The 25,747-nt window shown below is 38.1% G+C and overlaps 1 pseudogene across 1 annotated transcript; it reads left to right on the top strand.

Moving 5' to 3' along the window:
• The first annotated feature begins 8,355 nt into the window (after positions 1 to 8,355).
• Positions 8,356 to 25,423, top strand: LOC101401608 (disks large-associated protein 5-like; annotated as a pseudogene). Its single transcript, XR_015549266.1, has 7 exons — positions 8,356 to 8,430; positions 8,570 to 8,641; positions 9,429 to 9,486; positions 15,653 to 15,721; positions 16,453 to 16,613; positions 21,890 to 21,982; positions 24,778 to 25,423. The product of XR_015549266.1 is annotated as a disks large-associated protein 5-like (transcript).
• Positions 25,424 to 25,747: the final 324 nt, after the last annotated feature.

The following is a 25,747-nucleotide window of genomic DNA, read 5'->3' as shown; positions in this document are numbered from 1 at the left end:
TCTAGGACATTTTCTTGCTCCAAAGGTTAAACTTGAGTCTAATCAAACTCTTAGATATTTTCAATTTATAGAAAATATGAAGGTTAGAGGAATGAATAAAAAATATGAGAAAGCAAACAAATGTAGAGTGCAGGACATTTGGTAGGACCACTGACTAGCTTTTGTCAACAAGATAATGGCCTGGAAAAAAGAGTGAGGAAGAGGATCTGTTTTAGATGAAGAGACTTGAAAGACATCCAGATACAATGTAATCTTGCTTGGTTCCTGATTTGAACAAACCAATGGTTAAAAAAAAAACAAAAACAAAAAGACCTATTTGAAACCAACAGGGAAGTCTAAATCTGGTACCTGTAGTAGAGGACAACATGGAATTACTGCTGTTTTCTTTTTATTATTTATTTATTTATTTTTTGTGTGAGGAAGATCAGCCCTGAGCCAACATCTGTGCTAATCCTCCTCTTTTTTTTTTTTTTTGCTGAGGAAGACCGGCTCTGAGCCAACATCTACCACCAATTCTCCTCCTTCCCCCCGCCCCAAAGCCCCAGCAGATAGCTGCATGCCATAGTTGCACATCCTTCCAGCTGCCATATGTGGGATGGGGCCTCAGCATGGCCGGAGAAGGGGTGCGTTGGTGCGCGCCCGGGATCTGAACCCGGGCCGCCAGTAGCGGAGCGCGCGCACTTAACCGCTAAGCCACCAGGCCAGCCCTCTTTTTATTTTTTAATTTTTGTGTGTGTGAGGAAGATTAGCCGTGTGCTAACATCTGTCGCCAATCCTCCTCTTTTTGCTGAGGAAGACTGGCCCTGGGCTAACATCTGTGCCCATCTTCCTCCATTTTATATGAGATGCCACCACAGCATGGCTTGACAAGCAGTACATCGACACATGCCCAGGATCCGAACCCCAGGCCATTGCATGGCAGTGCACGCACTTAACCACTACACCACCGGGCTGGCCCCTACTGCTAATTTTTTCAGGTGTGATAATGGTATTGTGGTTATGAAAGAAAATGTCTTTATTTTTAGAGGTGCATACTGAAATGTTTATGGATGAAGTTTTGTGAGTAGAATTTATTTTCAAATACTTCAGGGGAAAAAAAAACAAGTGCAGGGGCCGGCCCGGTGGCACAAGCGGTTAAGTGCCTGAGCTCTGCTGTGGTGGCCAGGGGTTCACCGGTTCAGATCCCAGTGGCACACCGATGCACTGCTTCTTAGGCCATGCTGTGGCCGCGTCCCATATAAAGTGGAGGAAGATGAGCACAGATGTTAGCCCAGGGCCAGTCTTCCTCAGCAAAATAAAAAAGAGGAGGATTGGCAGATGTTAGCTCAGGGCTGATCCTCCTCACACACACACACACAAAAAGCAAGTGCAGCAAAATGTTGATAATTGTTGAATCTAGGTGATAGGTATATGGGGGGTTCATTATATTCTACTTGTGTGTATGTTTGAAATTTTTCATAATTTTATAGAAAGGGGGACGAAAGGAGAAGAACTGGAAGTAGGGATGTGGGGACCTCTCTTGAAGAGTTTTACCCTACCTGGGAATGCAGAAATGAGGCAAGCAGCTAGATGAGGATGTGGGTTGGGAGGAATTACTGCATGTTTGTAACTTTATGATGGCAACACCTCAGTATGAAGAGAGAAATTAGGGGAGTGAGAGGGTAAATTGCTGGAAGAATGTCCTTGAGTAGGTGAGAAGGAATAGAATCTGGAGCTAGGTGGAGGGGTTGGCCTTATGTAGGAGCACTCTCAGCCCATCGAGAGGGGAAGGCAAAGTCTGTGGGCCCAGATGCCCAGGTGGGAGCTTCGAACACAGATGGGAGAGGAGCTATTTCAGGCTTGAGGAGAGGATAATGTGTGAAATAATAATTCCAGAGAAGGAGAGAGTGATGAAATAGGGAAGTGTAGGGTCCAACTGAGGTTTGTAGTCATGAAGAGGGAGAGATGAGGTAGCATGTCTTCTGTGTTTTTCCAATGATATTCAGTTGAACATTGCAGGTGGGAAGTAAGCAGAGTGGCATTTAATCAGAGTTGGAATTTTGCCAGGATACAACACTCTAAGAGAGGGGCCGAAAAGTTGAAGTAGTGATTATGATGATGAATCATGGAGTCTAAATTGGATAAGAAGAAACTTGAGAACATGAGGGAGGTGAGAGACAGTAAAAATATGAGTGTAGATCAGTAGAGGATAGGTTCTGGTGGGGCCAAACAGTAGTTAGAAAGATAAGATATTGTCATCAGAGAGTGGATTGCTTGAAATTGGGCCTATGAAGGAGGTACAGTTGTTCATTAGTAATGATGAGGTCTCAAGTGCCTAGTTGTCTCACAAGTGAATACAGGTGTGACAAGACATTGGTCCTCTCAGCCCTTGAAGTTTCTGGCAGGGCCTGGATAGTCAGACCTCTCTCTCTGGCTGGTTGCATTTGATCATAAGCAGCATCTTGTGATTTGCTCCAGTGTGTTGGGTAAATATTACTTTTTATGTATGCCATGAAATGAAAAAGGTTGAAATATTGGTATGGGTGTGACCATGGGAATGGGTAGCTGATGTATAGTAGAAGCAAGATCATTGGAGGAAAGGAAGCCTAAGAATTGAGAGGCAGGGAATTGGAGGGGTCATCAAGATTTGTACAAGAATAGTGATGGAGGCAGCGACAGTGAGCTGGGAGCTAAAGCCTTCAAGGAATGAGGGGGAAACGTGGGGTGTCTATAGATGACAAATTGGGGTACTGTCTAGTATGATCTGATGACATGAAATATAAAGCTGGGCTCTTTTAGTGAAGAGGAAGAAATCACTGAGAAGCAGTGATGAGGACACCTCCCCTCTTTAGGCCCAGTGATATTACCAGTGTGGGAGAAGAAAAGAGTCAACCACTTGAGAGGACAGCTCGGGAAGCAGTGTCTTCAGGGGAGGGCCAGGTTTCAGTTAGATCGAGAGATGAAGGGAACATTCAGGGAAGTCGAGGATATAGGCGTTTTGTTGATGTTGATGTTGACCACTTCGTCATCTGAGCTCTTGCATGTTCTGTTCTTTGCCTGGATTATTTTTTTAAAACAACTTTGTTGAGGTATAATTTACTTATCATAAAATTCACTCAATTAAATAAAGGCCTTTTTTAGTAAATTTACTAGTTATGCAGTTATCTCCCTGGATTATTTTTATTTTTTTTTTATTTTTTATTTTTTTTAATAATTTTATTTATTTATTTATTTTTCCCCCAAAGCCCCAGTAGATAGTTGTATGTCATTGTTGCACATTCTTCTAGTTGCTGTATGTGGGACGTGGCCTCAGCATGGCCGGAGAAGCGGTGCGTCTGTGCGCACCCGGGATCCGAACCCGGGCCACCTGCATTGGAGCGCACGCACTTAACCGCTAAGCCACGGGGCGGGCCCTCCCTGGATTATTTTTAACCCTCACCCAGTGGGCAAATGTTTACAAACTCTTCAGAACACTTCTCAGGTAGTCTCTCTTCTGAGAAGGCTTCGCTGATCTCCCCAGACAGGTTTATACTGCTTCTCTATGGTGTGCATTCTTGTACTGTTTATTCCATGCTAAAACAAATTGAAACTGTGCTCATCTCCCCCATGATATTGTGAATCCTTCGAAGGCAAAAATTCTCTTACTTATTCTTACTGCCTAAAAATGTCTAGCACATAGCAGGCACTCATATTTTTCAAACCAATTTAAATAAACATGAGAATACGTAGTCAGAAACCTAAGTTGAGAATCGTATGTTCTCATAGAACAAGAGCTAAAGAAACTGACAAGTAGCCTTAATATCAAAGGAAAAATTGTATTAGTAAAACGTAGAGGCTTAGAACAACAAACATTTATGATTTCACACAATTTTTGTGGGTCAGGCATTTGGGTGTGGCTCTGCTGGCTGATGCTGCAGGTTGCAATGAAGGTGCCATCCAGGGACACTTCTGAAAGCTGGACTGAGACTGCAGGAGCTGCTTCTCAGATGGCTCCCTCACATGACTGGCAAGTTGCTGCTGGCTTTGGCAGGAGGCTTTAGCTCTTTGTCATGTGGACATCTGGAGTCTCCTTAAGGCTTAACATGGCCACTGACTTCCTCCAGTGAAAGTGATCCAAGGGACAGCAGGGCCACAGCTGTACTGTCTTGAATGACTTAGTCTTGGAAGCCACACTCCATCATTCCCACATTTTTCTTGCTTACACAGCTCAGCCCTATTCAGTGTGGAGGGGACAGCACAGGACATGGTTTCCAGGAGGTGAGAATCACTAGAGGTCAGCTTGGAGGCTGGTGATCATAGAAGTTAATTGAAAAGTGAAGTAATGCATGCCTAGTACATAGCAAGGAGTCAATAAATATTTGAACAAGAGAAGGCAAAATGAAGAGAAATTTTAAAAGAATGGGGGTTGAAATAACTTGTGGTTAGAATGCTAAGGAATTAACAAGTTACTAAAAGCATTTCTTAGCAACAGTTGAAGTTAGACAATGATATTTTAGACATCTGCATAACATTTTATCTGAAATGTTTTCTATGCAGTTTTATTTTGCCTGCTTAGGGTCAGTGAAATCGGTTCTAAGTGATCAACAAAGACAAATACTCCAGAAATAGAAGGAAGAAAAATAACTTAAAAAATTGAAAGAGCAGAGAGAAAAAGCTAAGTGAGGAGTATTTAAAGTGGGTCTTTATAGACCTGATAAGCCTTATTTTCTTTCATCAATGCCTGAATATCAGCCAAAAAAGGTAAATTTAGTATCCTAATTTGATGTTCAGGAATAGTTCCTTTTAATAGGAATTTTCTTTAAGAGATTACACTTGATCTTAGCCGAAAGACTGAGAAGCGATTCTTTGAGAGTTTAAATGACTAAAATAACCCTTTCCCTGTAGTCCCTTTCTTCACTTAACTAGTTGGCAGGAGGTGGGAATGACATAAGAGTAACTCAGAAGAGGAAGATCAGGCCTCTCCATGTAGCTGGGATGTTTCCTAGGATGAAACGAGGAAAGCAGGTGGGTCCAGGCTGAACAGTGAACGCTATGCCCAAGGATTGGGCATTATCCTGTCAGATATGGAGAGTCAAGGGAGGCTTATAAATGAGGTGGTACCGTTATCAAATTAATAATCCAGGAAGATTACTCTGTGCTTGAGATTATAGTCTGGAAAGGGACGAATTTTTAGGTAGTAAGACCAGTTATGAGACTGTTGTGATAGAATAGGTGAGACAGGATAAGTGGACTGGGGCAATTGGTTTAAAAGGAAGAACTAGGGGTAAGACATCTTAGGAGATAAATTTGACAGGTGACCAAGTAGATGGTGAGTGGTGAAGGAAGTTGAAGAGTCAGAGATAAGATGATTATGAAGATAAATTAGTTTGAGCAACCATATAAATTGTGCTGCTGCTTAAAGAGATGTGAAAGGCAAGAAAAGGCATGCCCTTGGGTGCATATTATAATACTTTGTCTTTTTTTTTTTTTTTTTTTAAAGCTTGTTTGGGCCATCTGGATAATAGGCAGTTGGGAAGAAAAATTTGAAAATCAGGACGGAGACTCATGCTGAGATGTGGATTTAGGATATGATATTGGGAGTATGGCTGGGTGTTTAAGCTGTAGGACTAAATGAGATCACTCAATAAAGAAATATAAATTATGAAAGAGTGAGGTCTAGAGTGCACCTTCAGGTGGGCAGGAGTCAGGTACCAGTGATAGGTCAGGGTGGCAGGAGAACTAGAACAGGACAGAAGCTGAAGGAGGGGTGATCTAAAGAAGAAAATGATCGATGAGTCAAGAGGGATGAAGTTTGAACACAGGCAGTTGGATTGGTAAATTAGGTAGTCACTGGTTATTTGCTGTTTTCAAGATACAGTCTCTTGTTGGCTATGTATTCATTCCTGATTTAAATAAGAATTGAATACTACAAAAGCTTGAGATATTGCCTGTTTTTCTTTGCTTCATGAATCTCATTGATTTATTTGACATACCTTTGATTACTCTGTGTGACCTTGGGATAATGTGGAAGAGACCAAAATTAGTAGAATATAGCTCAAGGTGGAAAGATACAGATAAATATGGTCTATATATGTTAGAGGACGGTGAGATTGTTTAGTTTGGAGGAACATCAGAGAAGACCTCTTGGAAGGGGTTAGATTTAATCTGGCTTCTCAGGACTGTGTAGGATACCAATCATTGGTCTAAATTGTAAACAGCTATCTACAAAGTGTTATATGTAGGGGAAGAAAGACACATATCATTGTGTTAAATAATAAGATTCACCAATAGTTGTTTTTTATTCTACTTAGACAGTAGCCACTGCTGAATTTTGTCCACTTTGTGCACTCTAGAGAAAAGCCTCATTTCTTTAGCACTAGATTTTCCCTGAGATTTGGAGAAGCAAATGGGTCCTAATCTAGAGGAGGAGTCTGATTGTGCTTCTTAAGGAATTTTAGAGTTGATAGACATCTTATCACTTTTTTGGTGTGTGAGGAAGATCAGCCCCGTGCTAACATCCAATGCCAATCTTCCTCTTTTTGCCGAGGAATATTGGCCCTGGGCTAACATCCGTAACCATCTTCCTTTACTTTATATGGGACGCTGCCACAGCATGGCTTGACAAGTGATGCGTCTGTGCGTGCCCGGGATCCCAACCTGCAAACCCTGCGTGCGAACCCTTGGGCCGCCGCAGCGGATCACGCACACTTAACCACTACGCCACCGGGCCGGCTCCTCTTATCACATTTTAATCAGTTCTTCTCTTTCTAGATTTCTTCCACATTTTGTGATCAGGTCTCCATTTTCTTATTGACAGTGGACAAGTGCATAATCATTAAATTTGAAGGCAAATTGTCAAAGCCAGGAAAGTAAACTGTGCAGTATCTTTTCATAGACAGAAAAGATCCTAACACTCTCGTCTGTTCATCTACCCCCTCCAAATATGTCCAGCTACTCATATTAATGAAGATTCCAATACCCAGAAAATATAGTCTGAAACTTCTTCTTTCTCCTCACTGAGAAATATGAGTAAGTTTTAAAGTTATTAAACATAATTTAAATCATGCCAGAACTGGAAAAAATAGTAATTTAAGTTAGTAAGTATATTTTTGGCAAGTATCCTTTTGCCATAAATGATTAAGGGTTAAATTTAACTTTACAATGGAAACTTTATTTCATAATGAGATATGGAAATAAATTTTGCCAGTTCATTTTTTTTAACTTTATCTTCTTTTGACTGTTTTAAGGCTCTTCCATCTTGTATGGATTACAAGGTCAAAGGCCAAAGACCAAATGGCCCTGACTAGGGTGTAGTTGACAGTTAGTAGGTAATAGTTACTAAAATGACAAATTGTACTTTTTTTCTCAAAGTAAGTAAATTCATTTTAAATCTAATATCAGCTTCAAGCATAATGATTATTTTACTAGAGTTAAATGGTACCCAAATCCCTGTTATTAGTATGGTGACATAGAGCAGTTTTAGCTAGATGCTAAGGAAATACTCACTTAAAATATTCATTGCTCAACACCCCTTATGAGATCTGTTACCAACTCTTTGTGTCACACTCTGTTTGTTTACTGGGCTTCTATTGTGCATCCATGTCACTATAAAATGCAGATAGGGATATAAAGCACACAGGGTGAGGTGATAAACTTAAGAGTCTTCAGAACACCATTATGGATAAAGTTGTTAGGAGCCTTACTAAAATAAAGTGAAGTGGGCAAAGAGGGAAATAGTATGCCTCTTTATCAGGTGAGAAAGCTACGTTTCATGTATTCAGTAAATTTTGAATCACGATCATATTCCCCTAGGCTCTAGGATATAGTAGTGAATAAAACAAAATTCCCTGTTTTCATGGAGCTTACATGTGAGATAGGCAATAAAAAGATAAATATATAGTTATGTACAATGGTCATAAATATTATGGAGGAGATAAAAAAAGAGAAGGGAGATGGGGAGTATTGAAGTTGGTGCAGGGTGAACTTCTGATGGGGTCTCGCTGAGATGGTGGCATTTTGAATAAAGTCTTCAAGGAAGTGGAAGAGTGAACTATGGGAAGAGTTCTATCCAGGAGAAGAATTTTCTAGACAAAATTCAAAAGTCTTGAAGTGAAAACATGCTGGTATGTTTTAGGGCTCTCAGAAGATTATAGCCAGCTATTTTTAATAGCTTTGGCTATTAGCATTTTCCAAATTTTAGGATCCTAAAAAAGCTTGTAAGGAAATTTATATAATGGGAAACTGTTTTCATCTCATTTTATTTGCGGTGGTGGATTTTTTGCTGGGTCATTTACAGTAGATTTCAGATGAGGGATCAATTTACAGATTAAAAATGTGGTCGTTTGATTCATTATGCAATTAAATCACATAGCACCTAATCTTTTAAATAGATTGGTCATGGGGGTGATGTTTGAGCAACCCGATCTGGTCAAAGACAAACTTCTGAAAAGAAAGTGGACGATGAGAAAAAAGGTAGGAATATTAGCCATTACTATAAGTTCTGATGCTGCCAGAAGGGTAATTTAGTAGTTACAGAAAGCATTTAATTTCCTTGTTCCCACAGCTGGACAGTCTGCAGCGCCCACGTCCGCGAGAATGACGCGATCAATGACTGCAGCCGCACCCGGCCCGGAGCAGCCTCGCCCTCCCTCCTCCGCCGAGGCCGCGGCGGCAGCGACGCACGGTGAGACCTGGCTCCTGATCAGTGGCTGAAGCAGAATGTTGTGGGCCCTGTGGTTTCTTGTGTTCAGTTTTTAAAGTCATCATGTACTTCTTTGAGGAGGAAATGTGAGATTCCAATTCGTGAAGACAGGTTCTGGGCCCCGCCGTCCAGTTGGCACACAGAGGGGCTCAAACTACGAGGTATCTGAACTAGTGTGAACGGTGCTTCAAAGTGAAAATTAACAGCCCCAATAAGTTAGAGTCAGCCCATTTGGTGGAATACAGTGTAACCATTTAAGAACAATGTAGTGAAAGAACAGTGCATGACATGGTTCAGGATGTATTAAGTGGGCAAAGAAAACAGGTCAAAGTCTGAACAGTAAGATCAAAATTCTAAAAAATGTATGTGAATATGTGAACATCAGAGTAAACTGGAAAAACATACCGTGAAGTGTCAACAGTGATCATATCTGAATAATGTAATCTTGGGTGATTTTTTTGGATTGTTGTTGTTTTTGTTCTTTTCTTTCCTAATTTTCTATAATAAATATGCATTTGATATTCAGAGACAAAAGGTAAAATACCTTAACACCTTTCATTTTGAAAACAGATGGTCTATACTTGGCAAGAAATTTCATCTGTTTTCTTCCTATTTTAGAATATGACTTTTAATCATAAAATCCTTTAAGACATACCTTCCTATTATTGCCTTTTTTCCTTTCCCAAATTACCTAGTACTTTTAATGCAGTATTTTCTATCTAGTCAAAGTGGATTTCTTATTGCATTTTTATTTTGGAAAATGAAACAGAAAGAAAGGCATCCAATCAAGGAAGACCTGCCAAAAACAAAGAAGAAAACCTGGCGAGGTAGAGTATAAACATCTGTTTATTTCTAGATACTTTGAAAATCTCATTGCTACTTTCATAAAGCTGAGATTAAGCATAGAGAACTGCTTCAAGAAGTTAAGCTACACGTGTGTGAAAACCTCTTGAACCATAAAAAGGCATCAAGAGGATTTACTGTTATTGTTTTTCAGGTGTCTTGTCCTCAGAGCTTTATAGTTAGAGAAAGTGTAATTTGGTTAACAGAAGAGAGAGTAAAACATAAAAACACAGCTGACAGAAACCTTCAGATGAGATATTAGCTAAGAGATAGGGTGGAGCAGGGCAAAATGTATTGACTTTGGATTCAGTTAGGCCTGAGTTTGCATATTGTCTTGCTTCCGATTAGCTATATAATCTTGGGCAAGTTATGAGTCTATTTCCCCACCTGCAACATGTAATACCTACATAGAGTAGTTTTAAGAATTAAATAACCTAATGTTTCTGATACAATCTAGCATAGTACCTGGTAGAGTCTTCATAAAAGTTCCACCACTTTGAAGACCCAATCCTTTGATTTATAATCCATGCTACAATTCCTTAGCCTTAAAAAAAAAAAAGTTACGCCAAAGTGTAAGAAACCTGATTAGATTCTTACTAAAACTCAGACATAGATCCTCCAAGGAAGGCTGTACTGGGTGAATCTTCACTGACAGCAGCTGGACGTCATAGCTCCTCCCTTGAGATTTCTTTTCTCCTTAAGGATTATCACTGGTTTCTACTTTCCCTGCCACACGGGCCTGAGGGACAGGGTTACCCTTAAACTCTTATCCAGGTAGAAATACTCTGCTTTCAATTCATATCTCATTAAAAATCAGAAACGTGGAAACCTCTGAAAATTATGTTTAAATGGGTGGGTTAAATGGGCAAAGGGGGTCAAAAGGTACAAACTTCCAGTTATAAAATAAGTCAGTCCTGGGGATGTAATGTACTGCATGGTGACTACAGTTAATAATATTGTGTTGTGTATTTGGAAGTTGCTAAGAGAGTAGATTTTAAAAGTTCTCATCACAAGAAAAAAAAATTGTAACTGTGTGTGGTGATGGATGTTAACTAGACTTACTGTGGTGATCATTTCACAATAAACAAACATTGAATCATTATGTTGTGTACCTGAGACTAATATAATGTTATATGCGAATTATATTGCAATAAAAAAATACCAAGTAACAAATTGACTTGAAAATATGTTTCACATTTTATATGGTTAATCTTACTGTGTCACACTGAAAAATATTTTAGGGGGCACAGCCCTGTGGCATAGTGGTTAAATTCACCCACTCTGCTTCGGCGGCCTGGGGTTCACAGGTCCAGATCCCGGGCGTGCACCGATGCACCATTTGTCAAGCCATGCTGTGGCAGTGTCCCATATAAAGTAGAGAAAGATGGGCATGGATGTTAGCCCAGGGCCAATCTTCCTCAGCGAAAAGAGGAGGATTGGCAGATGTTAGCACAGGGCTAATCATCCTCACAAAAAAAAAAAACAAATTACTAACATGATAAGGTTATTTATAATAATCCAAGGTTATTTAAAAAAAGGATTTGGTCCTGGACAATAGTAGTCATCCAATAAACATTGGATTTCTGATTCTCAAACTATTGTAATTATCAATATAATTTAAGTAAAAAGATATGTATTTGTTAGGTGAGTAAATTTTTCCACCTTAGTTTTCATATATTTTAATTTGCTGTAATACCTAAAACCTATTATTTAGTTTTTTAAATAAGGATTGGTTCTCTCTCTTTCTGGAATGGAGCAATGGTTTATGTAGCTGGTGTTCTGATTCCATGTATACATTTAATTGTATTTTTTTGTCTCTTAAATTATGTACATGGGACATATCTCTTAACTTTCACATTTTCAGGCTTGAAAAATTGGTTGGATATATCCCCAGAAGAGAGATTCTCACTCTATTCTGTTTATTCACATCTGGGTCATTTCTTTTAAAGTTGATTTGGAGTCACAAACCAGTGTGACAAATAGAATGGATCCAGATGGTGTATTATCAAAAATGGAAAAGTTACCTAGGACAGATACTGCAAAAATGAAAGGGAGGCGATTGTTTGCACCTGAAGTTTTGTGTTTCAGCCACTAGATGGTCTGAAGACCTATCTGGCCACACCTGTGACTCCCAGAGGTACAACTGCTTTGACACCTAGGTGCACCTGGGGCCCTGTAAAAACAGAAGTGTAAGAATGTAATGTTAATAATGAATTCCTTGTGAAGATGGATAACAAATGCTTTTCTTAGATTTGGCCTGTGTTTTTGGTTTTTTTGTTGTTGTTGTTCTTTGTTTGTTTGTATTTTGTGAGGAAGATCAGCCCTGAGCTAACATCCATGCTAATTGTCCTCTTTTTGCTGAGGAAGATCGGCTCTGAGCTAACATCTATTGCCAATCCTCTTCCTTTTTTTCCCCAAAGCCCCAGTAGATAGTTGTATGTCATAGTTGCACATCCTTCTAGTTGCTGTATGTGGGATGTGGCCTCAGCATGGCTGGAGAAGCGGTGAGTCAGTGCGCGCCTGGGATCCGAACCCGGGCCACCAGTATCGGAGCGCGAGCACTTAACTCCTAAGCGATGGGGCCCGTCCCTGGCCTGTGTTTTTTAAGTTATTTAGTTAGTAAACTTTGTTCATTATAAGTCATGAAAATTTGATCTTTCAAAAAAAATTCTTCAGAAGTCTACAATAATGTGTTTGATAGGTTTGATATTTTCTATGCATTGTTATTATTTTCATGATTCAATCTGTGTTTTTTATTTTTAATAAGTGACTTTATTATAACACTTAGAAATAAATTTTTAGAAAGACGAAATTGCTGAACTGTATCTCAGACATGGTTTGGATTTTTTTGTTGTTGTTTGTGTTTTTTCGCTGAGTATTACTTTAGAAAAACTGCCTCTAAAGACAAAATGTTAACTTGCAAAGTGGGGGGAAAAAATCAGTTTGAATCTTTAAAAGAAATGACAAGTTTGTTTTGCAAAGACTGGCTGGCGGCAAATTTACTAGGAACTGCTCAGCAGCATCCAAGACTCCTCAGTGCTTCCGTCCTGTTGAGAGGTCTTCACATCTGTGGGTCTCATCACAGTCAGTACAGATGCACATTCCCACTGTAGGTGTTTGCATTTTTTCTCCTCCAGAATAGACACATTTAAAAAAAGAGAAACATTTCTATTGTATCCCAGGTTTTTAAAAAGCAACATAATTTAGAAATCCTTCAATTAGATATATGGGGTTCTTGTTTCATGGAGTATATTTTTGCTATCATTTTTAGTGATAAGACTCAAGCAGCAAAAGAAATTTTGGCACAGAAATATCAAACTTACTCTCTCCAGACAGTACATCAGGATTCAAATCAATTACAATATCCTTTGGGTTATCTAACAGTTGGGGATACAGGTATGGTATTTTAATGAAATTTTTACTTGATTTTCTGGATTATGATTTATCGGAGATTGTTTAGAGCCTTTTTCACCATATAGCTCACCATATAGTTCTGGATTGTGATCTCAGGGTCAGAAGAGATGGAAAAGCATGGGGAGGGATATCTGGAGACAGAGCTGGAATGAGGAATACACACTGAGAAGGGGGGACATAAGTGTAAATTTGAAGTGATGAAGAATATTGAGAGACACTTTAGAGGAGATCTGATGAATGAAATCATTGAGGCAGAAATAAAAATTTTAAATTCAACATTGAAAAAAATTGAAGGATTTAACAAATTTGTGGGGGATGTCATTTTAGGAGTTGCTGCTTTGAAATTTACGTGTAATGTTTTCTTTAATCCATAAAGTATATCTTAAATAGAAATGAAACTACTACTAAAAATTTAGATGGCTTTCCAATAAAAGAAGTCCCATCACTTGAAATAAATGAAGATCAGAAATCCCAGTCATATCACAATGTTCTGTATTTCAGGTTTGTGCATTTGTTCCTAGTGTAAGAATTTTGTACTAATATCTAGACATTTAAAACCAAAATTAAACTTTTTTTTTTTCCTGAGGAAGATTAGCCCTGAGCTAACATCTGTTGCCAATCCTCCTCTTTTTGCTGAGCTAACATTTGTGCCCATATTCCTCTACTTTATATGTGGGACACCTGCCACAGCATGGCTTGATAAGCAGTGTGTAGGTCTGTGCCCAGGATCCGAAACTGTGAACCTTGGGCTCCAGAAGCAGAGTGCGTGAACTTAACCACTACACCACTGGGCTGGCCCCAAAATTAAACTATTTCTAACCTTAATATAATATGTAGATGAATTAGGAGGAAACTGACTTTGGGGTGATTTTTATTTACTTTTGAAATTTTAATTTTTTTCAATAGCTAGTACATTCATGTGGTTCCTACTTTAAAAGGTAGAAAAACGTACAAGTGAGAAGTCTTTGTCCCAACCCTGCTCCCAACCCCATAGTTTGAACCTTCCATAGAGGCATTTATTCATTTCTTTCAAATACTTCCAGAGATAGATAATGCATATGTAGATAAACATATATTTTTCTTTTTTTGTGTAAACAATAGCATACTATTCTGTTTTCATTAATGTTAAATGTGGGAGAGATTCCATTTTAGTACTTTAAGGAACTTCCACATGTTTTTGTGTGTGTGTTTTTTTAATGGCCACATTGTATCCAATAATATGGATATACCACAATTTACTTAAGAGATCCCTGTTGCTGGTTATTTACATTGGGTTCAGTCTATTACTATTACAGTCAAGCCTGCAAAGAACAACCTTGTATGCTTTTCAGTTATCTCCTGTGCAAATATATAAAGACCTCAATTTATATTCCCTCCAGCAAAGTATGGGAGTTCCTATTTTCTCTTACCTTTTTTTCTCCACAAAGAAACTAAGTTAATGTTTATTTTATAAAAGAAGGTTAGAGGGAGATGGTGGGAGGCTCCTTGGCCCACTACAGCATGAGATAGGATTATGTTTCTCCAACTATGAAGACTGAAAATTAACATCTCGTTTGGGGAACCTCAGCCATGTCACCTAAATGCCTTGGACACAGATAAGAGGACTGCATTTGGAGAAAGGCCCCAATGCTCCACATCACACAGGAAATGATTACATACTATTATTCTTGAGTGAATGTAGCAAGAAAATTCTCATTCCTTTTCCAATGCAGTATTAACAATTTTTTTGAGTTTTGCCAATCAAATAGATAACAAATATTATCTTGCTATAGTTTTAATACTCATTTGTTCTATTATAAATGAGTATCTTTTTATATGTTTGAGACCCACTTCAATTGTTTTTAGAACATAAGATTTTAGAATTGTAAGGGATTTTAGAGAGTAGCTAGTCCATTGTGTTGTTTGAGATATTGAGATAATAAGCAATTTACCCAACTAAATAATATCAGGTCTAAGCCAGGTCTCCTTTCTCATTAATTAAGTTGTTCTCTATTATGCCGTTAGATATAAACAGCTAAATTTTTCTCCTAAGAAACAAAAACTATCCTCAGTTTCTCCTGCCAGGATGCTTTTTATAAAGAAACAGATTAAATTTACCTTGGGCCAGGTTTCTGCACCAGCACTTCTGACATTTTAGATTGGATAATTCTCGCTGTGGGGCTGTCCTCTGCATTGTAGGATGTTTTGTGGCATCCCAGGCCAGTAGCACTCCTCTAGTTCGTGACAATCACAAATACTCTCGACATTGCCAAATGTCCCCTGGGGGCAAAATTGACCTGTGTTGAGAACCACTGCCTTTGGACAAGCAGTCTAATAACTAGTCTGGGAGGCCCTAACACTGTAATTCCAGTCTTAGAGGTTTTAGCTTCAACGGGCTCTTGGCAGTTGGGTTGGTCTTAGTTCCATGGACAATAACAGAGAATTAAAAAGAGAACTCAGGCATGTCTGGTTCTTTCTGTTCAGCCTCTGAAAAATAACAACAGAAAGAACGAGAAATATTAGCTTGAAAACTGGCTCTTGGCATTAACCCTCCATGTTAGCTTTAGGTGTAGAGGGATGGACATGTCAACTTGTGTTTATGGATTATAATATATCACAGTTCATATAATAATTAAGCATCAACTCTGGAAAATTACTGTTGTATGAGTGTCATATTGCTAATACTTAGATATTAGTATGAGAAACATTTGTAAAACTGAAACATATGTCATAATTTTAGAACTATTCTCCCATCAGAAACTGAAAAGTTAACCTCATACTGCCTTGAGTGGGAAAGGAAGCTTGAATTGGACATTCCAGATGAAGGTGAGGGAACATTTATATTTTTTATGTCTTAGCTTTGTTTATTTTAATATGGTTACATTTATCTGAAACATAAAAATCTAGTGTTGTCCAACTTTATAGTTTTGTTATTCAAAATAGCAAGAACTTTTCATATCTCAACATGTTCCCTAATATCTCTGTGCTAAAATGGTACATAACTTAAAAGATGTAATTAGAATATCAGCCATCATTCCTGAGAGCTAGACACGTGCCTATTTTATTATTAGATTTTTTGTGACTTTTTGAGTGACATCTATATCTAGTATTGTTTAATTATATAAAAATATTTTCTGAATGAAAATTACCTAAACAAATATGGAACAGATTTTTCTGAAAAGTTCCTTAATCTTATTTGGGGAAGCTGAGTCGGAAAAAAACATTTGTGTGCTGTACGAAGTCCTTAGATACTGATGTACAGTGAGTTGTTTGAGGTTGAATTCTTACAAAATACAAGGAGAGTAGAATGCTGTTTACTATGTAGCAATATGTATGAGAATGAATATTGCTAACTTTTAGGGGGAATAGAAGCAGAGAGTTAATGCTCAGTATTTGTATGACAAAGTTTTGTAGTGGATTTTTCTTTTGCTCTAAGGTAAGAGTTTGACTCTGTAAGCCCTAGGATATTTGGAGTGACGTCGTCTTCTCAGCTGGTTGGCTTGCAATCAAGGTCCTGTTTTATTCTTTAACTTTTAAAAATCTCATATTTCCTTTAGCCAGAGGTCTTATTCGCATCACTGTTGGTCAAACAAGACACCTTATGAAGGAAAGGTTCAAACGGTTTGAAGGACTCGTGGACGATTGTGAATATAAACGAAGTGAAAAGGATACCACCTGCACAAATCTAGATGGCTTTTGGGATATGATTTGCTTTCAGGTATGTGGTCAAGTGTTTTGAATAGATTAACTTTTGAGACTCGTTTTTTTGAAAATGAGGTAACAGTAGTAAAATGGGGTTAATAATAACTGCTTAGGCACCTGTAATATTAAAGGAGATATTAGCCCCTTTATAAACTGTAAAGCACTGTCTACATTTTATGACTGATGTCCCCTCATACTGTCGGGGTAATTTCTATATGGGTTGGAAACTGAGATTCTGTTCAACTGTTGACTAGTCTATAGTGATTCCACATGTGAGAAAATGACTACACTGAGTCTTCAGTAGTTGTGTCCATCCAGCAGTTATTGTTCCTACCATGTGCCGGGCGTTGTATGAGGAGCTGATAGATGAAGCACATTCTCTACCCCAGAGGAGTTTATAGTTTTCTTAGTGAGTCAGACATTACATGTAATTCCAATCTAGTGTAGAAAGTGCTGTGATAGAGGGAATTACTAGGAAGATCAGTAAAGGTATGGGAAGAGATGACACTTTCTAGGTTTTTGAGCTTATTTTAAAAATAAGCATATAAAATACTATTTCAAGAACCAATAGCCAACAATCATTAGACATTCGAGGAAAGCCTGTAACCTGAAAGAAAGAGGCCAAAACAAACATAAGAAGAAAGCCATTTGGGTGGAGGAAATGGAGCTAAGACAAGGAGAAAACAACTTTATTTATTTTTCCTTCTTTATTTTTTTTTTTGTGAGGAAGATCGGCCCTATGCTAACATCTGCCAATCCTCCTCTTTTTGCTGAGGAAGACTGGCCCTGAGCTAACATCCGTGCCCATCTTCCTCCACTATATGGGACACCGCCACAGCATGGCCTGACAAGCGGTGCATCGGTGTGCTCCCAGGATCCAAACCAGGGCCACCAGCAGCGGAGCCTGTGCACTTAACCGCTACGCCATGGGGCCAGCCCCAAAAAGAACTTTAAAAGTAAGTATTAATATTCTGAAAGAGACCAGACATTTCTTCTGCCACATAAGAACAGCTATTTAAAAAAGAACACTCAGAGAACAGCAAAAATAGCTCTTTGAAGTTAAAAACTATGAGAGCAGGAATGTAAGATTCAATAGAAAGATGGAATATGAAGTTGAGATCTCCCATAAAATAGAGCAAAAAGAGAGATATAAAATAGGAGAGATTAGATAAGAAAATTAAGTGGACCAGTTTAGGAAGTATAATATACAAATAATAGGAATTCCAGGAAAGGAGAACAGAAAAGATAGTGGAGAGGAAATGATCAATAAAATAGTTTAAAAATTTTTCCCAGAACTAGAGGACCTGAATTCCAGATTGAAGGAGCCCAGTGAGTGCCTAGCACTGTGAATCAGAGTAAATGCACACCAGTGCACAAGTAAATATGATTGTACAACTCTTGGGATGAAGAGAAAAATCTAGAAACTTCCAGACAACAAAAACGAGTTTCATATAAAGGGTCAAGAATCAGAATAGCCCTGGATTTCTCAACAGCAACATCAAAAGCTGGGAGAAAAGTGCCCTCAAGCTTCTCAGGGAAAATCACTCTCAGCCTAGAGTTCTATACCCACCAATCAAGTGTGAGGGTGGAAAGGCATTTTTCAGACACACACAGTCTCACATTTTACCTCCCATTCACCCTGTCTCAGGAAAATGAGAATGGACCTCACAAAAATGAGGGAGTAAGCCAAGAGAGGGGGAGGAGGTGGGACCGATCCCCAGAAAGCATCTAAGGGAATTATGGCCGAGGTGAGTAAAGACAGTGGGCAGCAAGCTTAGGAAGCAGTAGTTCAGACTGGAGCAGGAGGCAGGGGCCCTGCGAGGTCCTGTCTCAGAAGCTGAGCTGAATAGAATACCTAATTGGTTTGTGTTTCTAAATGTATTAAGAGGAGATTTATACTTATTGTACAGAGTTTAGAGGTGAATTGATGATAGATACACAAAAAAACTAAGCAAAGAGCAAAACAATGATTAAGTCTAAAGAAAAAAGTGAAGACAGACAGTATTCTCAGTAATTATACGGCCCAAATGTGAATAGTACTTATGTAGTCATAATAATGTAAGCCTTACTTTATGACCAGTTGTCATAATAATTAGTTGGTTCACTAGCATCCTTCAATGGTGACCAATTAATTTTGTGTTTTTTGGTATCATTATTAATTTATGGATTTAAAGGTATTTGTGTTTGCATTGCTCACAGTTATTATCTTTATTGATGCTCATTTCCCAGCTTTGGCCAGTGGAAGCCTCTTCAAGTTGGCTCCTGGGGCCTTTATTTATTTTAAAGAGCTGTATTGAGGTATAATTTACATATTATAAAATTTGCCTGTTCTAAGTGTGAAATTCAATGATTTTTAGTAAATTTATAGAGTTGTGCAACCATCACCACAATCCAAATTTAGAACATTTTCTCCCCACAAAAAGATCCCTCTTGCCTGTTTTCAGTCAATTCCCATTCCCACTCCCAGCCCCAAGCAACCACTAGTCTACTTACTATCTCTGTAGATTTGCCTTTTCTGAACATTTTATACTAAATGGAATCATACAATGTGTGGTCTTCTGTATCTGGCTTCTTTCACTTAGCAAGATGTTTTTGCAGTTCCTCCATGTTGTAACATGTATCTATACTTTGTTCCTTTTCATTACTGAGTAGTGTTTCATTATATGGATATATCACTTTAGTCACCAGTTGATGGACATATATATGGTTTCTACTATTTGATGATTATAAATAATCTATGAATATTCACTTAAATCTTTGTGTGGACATGTTTTAATTTCTCTTGGGTAGATATTGCTGGATCATATGGTAAATTTATGTTTAACTTTTTGAGAAACTTCCAAACTGTTTTCCAAAGTGGTTACACTGTTTTCCATTCCCACCAGCAAAGTGTGAGAGTTCCTGTTGCATCCCCGTCATCACAAGTGCTTGCTGCTGTCTTTTTTAGTATAGCCATCCTATTAGGTATGAAGTGTCTTATTGTATTTTTGATTTGCATTTCCCTAATGAGTAATGATCAGCATCTTTTCATGTGCTTATTAGCCATTCATATGTCTTCTTTGGTGAAATGTCTATTCAAATCTTTTGCCCATTTTTAATTGGGTTTGTCTTTTTATTATTGAGTTGTAAGTGTTCTTTGTATATTCTGGATACAAGTCCTTTATCAGAAATGTTTGCAAATATTTTCTCCCAGTTGGTGGCTTGTTTTTTAATTTTCTTAATGGTATCTTTTGAAATGCAGATGTTTTTAATTTTGATGAACTTCAACTTATCAAGCATTTTTTTTTATGTTGTGATTTTGTCATAATTTCTAAGAACTCTTTTTGTCTAACCACAGGTCACAAAGATTTTCTCTTATGTTTTCTTCTAAAAGTTTTAAAGTTTCAGCTCTTACAGTTAGGTCTATGATCCATTTGGAGTTCATTTTTTTTTTAACTAAATTGTGATTAATTTTTTTTTTTTTTTTTTTTTTGCTGGGAAAGATTCACCCTGAGCTAATATCTGTTGCCAGTCTTCCTCTCTTTTTTCTTTTTCCTTCTCCAAAGCCCCAGTACATCGTTGTATATTCTAGTTGTAAGTCCTTCTGGTTCTTTTTTCTGAGCCACCACAGCATGGCTACTGACAGGCAAATGGTGTGGTTCTGTGCCCAGGAACCAAACTCAGGTCACTGAAGTGGGGCATGCTGAACTTTAGCCACTAGGTCATTGGGGCTGGCTCTGGAGTTCATTTTTGTGTATGGTGTAAGTAAGAGTCTAAATTCATCTTTTTTCTTGAAGATATACAATTTTCCCAATACTGTTTGCTGAAAAGACTGTCCTTTCCTCACTGAATTGCATTGGTGCTTTTGTTGAAAATCAGTTGGTCATAAGTGTAATCCTGAGTCTTTTTGACATTTAATTTTTTTGCGCGATTGAGAGTACCTATTTGTATAACTGCATAGTAAGGGGACTCAAAGCGTATTTACCAAACTGTTGACAGTGGTTACCACTTTGGAGGAGACTGGAAATACCAGAAGGATGGGAATCATACATACCCATCCTGCTAGTAAGTATACTATTTGAATCCTTTAAAATGAGATTGTGTCAGGGTTAGCCCAGTGGCAAAGTTGTTAAGTTCGGCGCAGTCCACTTTGTTGGCCCAGGGTTTGTGGGTTTGGATCCTGGGCATGGACCTACACCACTCATCAAGCCATGCTGTAGTGGTGGCCCACATACAAAATAGAGGAAGACTGGCACAGATGTTAGCTCAGGGCCAGTCTTCCTCCAGCAAAAAAAAAAAAAGAGGAGGATTGGCAACAGATGTTAGCTCAGGGCCAATCTTCCTCACCAAAAAAAGTTAAGTATAAATAAAATGAGTTTGTGTCAAGAGAAAGAGAAGGCAAGCTACATGCTGGGAGAAAATTTTGCAAAAGATGTATCTGCTAAAGGACTGTTCTCCAAAATATACAAAGAACTCTTAAGACTCAACAAGAAGAAAACAAACAACCTGATTAAAAAATGGGCAAAAGACCTAAACAGACAGACACTTCACCAAAGAAGATAGATAGATGGCAAGTAAGCATATGAAAAGATAAAATGCTTAACATCATATGTCATTAGGGAATTGCCAAGTAAAACTACTATGAGATACCACTACATACTTATTAGAATGACAAAAATCCAAACCACTGACAGCACCAAATGCTGGTGAGGATGTGGAGCAACAGAAACTCTCATTCATCGGTGGTGGGAATGCAAAATGGTACAGCCACTTTGGAAGACAATTTGGCAGTTTCTTACAAAACTAAACATCCACTTACCATGGAATCCAGCAATCATGCTCCTTGGTATTTACCCGAATGAATTGAAAACATATGTCCACACAAAAATGTGGACACAGATGTTTATAGCAGCTTTATTCATAATTGCCAAGACTTGGAAGCAATGAATATGTTCCTCAGTAGAAGAATGTATAAATAAACTGTGGGAAAAAAAAAAAGGGAGAGAGATTGTGTTCTCATTTTATAATTTAGGATACCTCTCCTACCATTTTAATGATCAAAAATAATTTGGAAGTGTTATTCATATATGACATCCTTTATGTAGATTTTTGAGGCTTATAAGACCAAAAACAACAATGAACAATTTTACCATAAGAATTCTTGATTTGAATACTAAATTGAGAATGACTTAGCCTAATTTTATGTCACCAGTCCAAGTCACTGTCAATTTTTTTTGAAGCTTCAGTTCATTAGTTTGTAAATTTAATATAGTTAGCATTAATCTGATAAACTTGTACTTTATTTATTAACAGATACAGGATCTACACCAAAAATCCAACAATCTGACCAAACTTGAGTAGTGTGGATGGGAGAGTGATAATAATACAAGCAAAACAGTCTTTTGGGTAAATTTGTGGGTTTCTAATATAAACTCTTTTACTTTAATGAATTTAAGCTTTAGAAACATTTAGCTTCAGATTTTTCATCATTTTACAAAATAAGTTTCATATGTTACTTATAATGTCCTGATTGTCTTTGAAGAAAGAGTAAGGAAATAATCAACACAAAATTCAGGTTATTCCTGGAGGGAGGGAAGGAGGGGCTGAGATTGAATTTGGTCACCCTGAGAGCTACGGAGTTGCTAAATAGTGGGTATGTGTGTGTGTTTTATTCTTTAAACTGTACTTATATAGTTTTTCATAATAATAATAGTAGTAGTAGTACATAATTTATATAATGCTTAGTATGTGCCAAATATTGTTCCCAGTACTTTACACGTATTAACTCATTTAATGTGAAGTGGGTGCTGTTATTCCCAGGTGGGGAATCTGAGGCCCAGGAAGATTAAATCCCTTTTCCAAGGTGGAGCTGGGTTCTCATCCCAGAACCTATGTTCTTAAACCATAGGCTATGTTGTCTCTCTGTTTTATATACTCTTTTGTGTGATATATTTCAAAATGAAAGAATTTTTGAAGTAGAAAAGAGGAACAATGACTCTTAGAATATCTCTCTCCTTCCCCATATTTTATCATATAAAATTTCCTATTTTTTCAGTAAAATTAGCTTTGCTAACATGATAGATTCCATTCTTATCTGTTTGTAGTAATTTTTTTATAGAAATATTTTAACTCCCAAGTTTTTGATTCAGATGGATACTTCTCAAACAACCTTGGAGCCTTGCCGGTTTTTCTTTTAGATTTTAGAAACATGCCTGTTGTTATAAAATCAGGTTTCTAAATTGGTACTCTATTATGCTATGTAATCCAAATAAAAACTCTGTTTTGAATCCTATCTTAGCAGTTTAAGATATTAGAGTATTAAAAGAACCTTATTATACGATTATTTTACTAATGAATTCTCATGACAAGGACCCTGAGGACAGTGACAAAGTTGATTGAATGAATTTCAAGTCTATTAAACAGGAAGGATGCTTGAACATTTCGAAGCTAGTGTTGGCATTTCTTATTGAGTGCTTAGTCCTGGCAACATAATATCATCAGTGACACAGACAATGGCTGTATCAGTATAGCGTTATATCAGAGCCTTATAATTTTGCCCCTTATCATCAGGTGTCTCTCTCCTACTTTATTTTATAGGCCAGTGTTAAGATTATCAAACAAATAAAACTAATCTTTTACCTATACTTTGATACCATTCCCCCAGACCTTTTATTCATTGACCTCTCATTCTGTCAGTCAGCCTTGTTTTCTCTCTTTTTCATCAGTTTTTAGACATGGTGAAGGGTCTTATCTTTGTTTACATTTAAAAAAATAACACAACAAACCCTGTGATGTCCACATCTCCCTCCAGTTATCTGTGCCCCGTTCCAATCTTTCTCCCTAATCACGGACAAGCCTCCTGAGAAAGTCGTCTATACCATCTTTACTATTTTGATTCCCACTTACCTCCCCAACTCACTGCAGTTCAGCCTCGCCCCTCTCCTCACCTCTAGAACAGTTGTCACCAAGGATATTTATCCACTAGTTGTGAGGTTATTAGACACTTATGAGTTATAAAATCTAATCCCCCTGCAGTATTAGAGACAGTCTTCTTGCTCTTCTGTGAAATTACTTCCTACTGATTTTCCTCCTCTGTGCCCATTCTTTAGTCATGTTTGCAAGTTTCTGTTTTTCCATTTATCCCTTCAACTTTTTGTGATATTCTGACTTCCTACCTCAACTCTCATTTCTCCTATATTTTTCCTGTGCAATCTTACCCACCCTGCAGTGATTCCCAAATCTATATTTCAAACCACACATGGCTAAGCTCTAGTTCTATATATCCTGGCTCAGTATACCTTAAAATCCATATATCCCAAACTGACACCATCTCCACACACCTCAATGTTTTCTTGTCTCAGAGAATGGCATTACCCTCCCACCAGGTGTCCAAGATAGAAACCTAAGTATCTTCTTTGGTTCTTTCCTTTCTCTATTTCACCATCTCCGCTCGCACACTAAGTGTGTGTGAGCTAAGTACGCTAAGTCCTCTTGATTCTACCTCTTAAATATCTCTTCATTTTTTTCCACTTCTTCCTCAATTTGACTACCATCATCTTTTTCCAGGATCACTGCAGTAGTCTCCTTCCTAATTGGTTTGTAACCCTCTAGTCCATTCTCTAGGCTATAGCCAGAGTGGTCTTTCTAAAACACAAATCCAATAATGTTAATCTCCTGATTAAAACTCATCAATAGTCTATTCCTTTGTCCTCTGTATAAATGCAGCTCCTTACAATGGTTACATGCAAGGGACTTTATAATCTAGCTGGTGCTCATCTCTTACCAACTCCTTTATGCTTTCCTTCACTTCTGGTTGTGCAGACAAGCTGTTCTCTCTTCCTAGCCCTTTCGTCACCCTGTCTTTTAGCCTGGCTCGCTGTGATTTCAGCTTAGGTGCTACTTCCTGTAAGACTTTCTTGACGCCTCTGAAGAATGATTTAGGTGTTACTCTTGTCTGCTCCTACAGCCCTCTGAATTTATCTCTAACATGACATTTACCTTTATCTATCTAGCTCTTCCACTGTGAAGCTATGAAGTCACTGAGGACAGGGACTTTGTCCTTTCCCTTTGCCCCCCAGCATTTTTAGCACATACTAGGAACTTGATAAGTATAAGATTAATGTGTGACATATTTTATGTATGCTTTATTTGTTTTTCTTATAATGAGTAGCTTTAGTAAATTTCATAATTTCTCTTTGCAGAAACAAGTTGTCTCGGGGATAGCAAGTAAACCAAAACAGGACGATGGTGGGAGAATCGCAGCTAGAAATCACCTCGCTGCTGTAAAAAAGGCAGTGAGAGAGAGGAGTCGGCGGGAAGAGCAGGCTGAGGCAGCAGCCTCTGCAGCGCCCAAGGAAATTGATCAAATAGTGTTGGTGGATTTTTCAGAATTGAAAGTGCTATTATATCATTCTCAGGTTAGTTTTTCTGCTGAGACTACTTATGAAAAATATTTGGGTTGGATGGGAGCTTCTATAGGAGGCGCAAAAGAGTTTTCACATGAAGGGATATAAGCTGTCTGTGATTTCTGGAAAATAGACAACATCCTCACTCCCAAACACTTGCAAATTTCATTTTGATGGATGTGATTAGATTACTTGAAGTGTGACATATCTTCTAAAGTTGCTTTACTGTGTTTTCTAAGTGACTTCACATCTGTTATTACCCCTCAATCCCTCAGTCCTGTGAGGTAGGTCACAGGGTCCCAAAAGGGAAGAGGGTGATGAGCGTGAGAAGTGAGGTGATTTCCTTCAGTTTGTTTCCGGGTTGGATTAGAATTTCGGATGCAAAGGAAACTTGGGCATCAAAGCATCACGCTTCTCTAGCTGTGCTTAAAAATGACACTTATGGAAGGTGAGTTTGGTTTTATTTTCATTTGTATCAAAACTTTTGCTCAGATCTTTTTCTTTTGAAGATTGTCCCTGAGCTAACATCTGTGCCAATCTCCCTCTACTTTGTGTATGAGATGCCACCACAGCATGGGTTGATGAGCAGTGTGTAGGTCTGCACCTGGGATAAGAACCCATGAACCCAGGGCTGCAAAAGTGGAGCACGTGAAATTAACCACTACACCATAGGGCTGATCCCTGCTCAGATCTTTTTGAAACCCAGTAAATGTACTAATTTCCTAATTTCAAAATATTCCAATGAAACTAGTTGAGGTAGACCTAT

The sequence above is a fragment of the Ceratotherium simum genome, chromosome 31 (assembly GCF_057802395.1).
Source record: "Ceratotherium simum simum isolate JZ-2026a chromosome 31, ASM5780239v1, whole genome shotgun sequence".
In the NCBI taxonomy this organism is placed as follows: domain Eukaryota; kingdom Metazoa; phylum Chordata; class Mammalia; order Perissodactyla; family Rhinocerotidae; genus Ceratotherium; species Ceratotherium simum.
The sequence above is the reverse complement of the archived record's forward strand: the minus strand, read 5'-3'. Positions and strand labels throughout refer to the sequence as shown.